The sequence below is a fragment of the Leptonychotes weddellii genome, chromosome 6 (assembly GCF_054177405.1).
Source record: "Leptonychotes weddellii isolate Sample4059 chromosome 6, ASM5417740v2, whole genome shotgun sequence".
NCBI classification, from domain to species: domain Eukaryota; kingdom Metazoa; phylum Chordata; class Mammalia; order Carnivora; family Phocidae; genus Leptonychotes; species Leptonychotes weddellii.
The window spans coordinates 55,066,980-55,070,400 of record NC_138374.1 but is presented as its reverse complement, the minus strand read 5'-3'; the positions used below and the strand labels follow the sequence as shown (position 1 = coordinate 55,070,400).

Here is a 3,421-nt window from a genome sequence, read left to right as displayed (position 1 = left end):
ATAAAATTTAACTATTTCATGCAAAAAGGCAAAATAGAGAATATTCTCTTTTTTTGTGGGAATAACTTATTTATTCAGAGTGTAATACTGTCTACTTCCTTTTGTAAGTCTTGAAAAAGATCAAAATGAGATCAATGTACAGTTTATACTAAAGATGTCTGAAAGACTTAGGCAGAATTTCCCTCAACTCTTTTACAAGTGTAAAAAAATAATGTGTCAAAATTGATGAGTGGCATAAATTCAAAAGGAAAAAAAAATTCTACTTAAGAGGAGGACATCGAGCTCGCACAAATGGTGGTTCACCCAACGACAAGGTGTTCCTGATCTTCCTCTAGACCCGGGCGGATCGTTAACTTCCCCAAGTTACAACTGAGTTGCTCTTTCCAGACTTTTCGAAGCATCTTTAAGTTTCCCCACTAAGTCCTGTAATTGTTCCATGTTGCAACTAAAACTAATCTCTGGGTGGGATCGGGAATCAGTATTCTCTACGTTTAAGGTCACCAAATATGTAGGTCTGTACATCTTATGAAGTTGATTGGTCTTTATCTGATATTCCAAACGCCAAGAAACATCAATTATATGAGGGAGAGATCTGCTTATGCTTCCCAGTAGGCTTTCTAGGGAATTCTTATTATTCTGATAGTCTGTGCAAAACAGTTCTATTCGCTGTCTTTCAAATTTACAGTCTTCTAGATAAGTGCTTAGAGTTGATTTGTCAGCTCTTTGCTTTCCTGCCTCCTGTATGTAAGTTGCAGCTGCTGTGTGACAATGTTTTAAAACCACAGGATCGTATGTTTCAAGTCTGGGTGATCTAACACGGCCTCGTCTGCCTGGGCATCCAGCAGACTCTGGAAAGCCGCCCGGAGGAGAAGCGTGAAGGCGTTGGAGTCGAAGGAGCCAGGATCAGCCAGCATCTGGAAGCCTTTCTGCACATACTCTGAGAGCTCCATTATGAGCGCCAAATAAAGAATATTCTTAAAAAGGAGAGATAAAATGTAAGCTGGGAGAATTTAGAAAATTAGTAAAAAAATTAATCAGAAATGAAGGCAAAATTGGAAAGTATACAAGAATGAATGGGCAATACTCAAAACATATAAGGTATAAAGAGGATAAAATAAAAAAATGAATTAATAGCTAAGTCGATCAGAAAAAAAGATAAAATTATGCAGAGGATATCCAGTATATCAAAAATTAAAGGTTCATAAGCAGAAAAATGGTATAAAGGAAAAAAATGTATTTACAGAAGACTTTCTGGAAATTAAAGAAGATTATACAGATTTAAATGGTACACCCTGTCCCAGAAAGAACTAAAAAGGATTGTTAAAAGTGGGGCAATATCTACAAAGGTGTCAAAGAAGGAAGTCTAATCTAAGAACTTTAAACCCAGATGAATTGTCATACAAAGATAAAGGCACATAGATATGTTAACTTGCAAAATCCAGGGTATAATGTTTCTATGAGCAATTCATGAAAAAACCATAGAGGATAAACTGTATTCGGCAACCTATTAATAGAAAAAGTATAGCAAAATTTTTTTAAAAAAGAGAAAGTAATATTTTGAATGAATCTGAAACCTAATTGGTCATAATGGATTATAAACCCTGACATGTGTAATCACATAACTAATAGAAATTTGAAGAGGAAAGGGAAGGGGACATAGCAAGCAGTCAAAGTATACCGATTTCCATATCCTTTATGCCCTCTCTATATATTGTTTATCAAAGTAGAACATTTAAAACTGATTAAGTTAAATAATGGTGGTATAAGATTATTTAAGGTACTGTTAATGAAAATAGTATGCAGATGATCCCTGATTTATGGTTAGATTTATGATTTTTAGACTTTATGATGGTGCAAAATTGATATGTATTCAGTAGAAAGCTTACTTCAGTTTTGAATTTTGATCTTTTCCCTGGCTAGTGGTATGTGGTACAGTATTCTCTTGTGATCTTGGGGATACTGGGCAGAGGTAGTGAGTTGCAGCTCCTAGTCAGCCACATGATCATGAGGGTAAACAACCAGGATACCTACAACCATCTGTACCCATGCGGCCATTTTGTTTCTCACTTTCAGCCCGGTGTTCAATAATTACATGAGATAGTCAACACTTTATAATATAAAATAGGTCCTGTGTTAGATAATTTTGCCCAACCATAGGCTAATTAAGTGTTCTTAGCATGTGTAAGGTAGGCTAGGCTAAGCTATGATGTTGGTAGGTTAATTGTATTAAATGCATTTTTGACTTATGGTATTTTCAACATTCAGTGGGTTTATGGGGACTTAACCCCACCACAAGTCAAGGAATATCTGTATATATAAACTCAGACTCAATCTATATATTATATGAACTCAGTGTTTGGAAAGAAAAGAGAAGAAATACAGTAAGGACTCAAAAGAAATAATTTATAAATAACTCAAATATTAGAGATATGAGAATAGGTAAACACCAAAAAATAATAAATAAAGCTGGTTGATAAGAAAGGATGAGGGGCTAAGGGCACACTAATTTCATTACTGCTTATGATAGGGAATTAATAGAACATTCAGAACATTATATAAATTTATACTTTTAAAGACTATAATGAAAAAAATGCAACCTTTCAATTTAGCAGAAAAAATACAAAACAAAGGAGAGAAAATAATCCAACATAAGATTATGAAAATAGCATGATAGCATTAAGAACAATTATGTCAGTCTTATTGAATCATTTCATCAGTTAAAAGAAACATTCATTTTTATCAAAACACAAAAGCTAAGTAATAGCTGTATACAAGAGATACATGTTAAAAAAGTTGACACAGAAAAGATAGAAAGAAAAGGGTGATCAAAATAAACAAGACAAATGCAAACAACTAAAACAGGGATAACTATCTTAATATCAGACAAGATAGATGCTGGTACAAAAATATAAAATGAGATGAATATTTATATTTATTGAAATTATAATGAATGGAGCACCTGGGTGGCTCAGTTGCTTAAGCATCTGCCTTCAGCTTGGGTCATGATCCAAGGGTCCTGGGATTGAGCCTTGCATTGGGCTTCCTGCTCAGTGGGGAGTCTGCTTCTCCCTCTGCCTCTCTCCCTGCTTGTGCTCTCTCTGTCAAATAAATATAAATAAAATCTTAAAAAAAAGAAATTATAATGAATAAAATGTGTGATTCACAAGGCGGATTTGGGCGTTGCAAATAGCTATGCATCAAATAACATGGTAGAGTGGTTCTCAAATTGTGCAACACATTAGAATCACCAGGGGATCCTTAGAAAATACTGATGCTTGGTTTCCGCTTCCACATATTCTGATTTAATTGGTATGGAGTATGATCTGGGCATCAGATTTTTGAAAGCTCTCTAGGTTATTCCAATGAGTAGCAAAGTTTGAAAACCAATGATTTAGCATAAAAAATAATTTGAAAAAAAAAA

General features: G+C 34.3%; 1 pseudogene; it reads right to left on the bottom strand.

The window, feature by feature from the left end:
- Nucleotides 1-206: 206 nt before the first annotated feature.
- Nucleotides 207-969, bottom strand: LOC102740139 (COMM domain-containing protein 3 pseudogene; annotated as a pseudogene).
- Between the last annotated feature and the right edge of the window lie 2,452 nt (nt 970-3,421).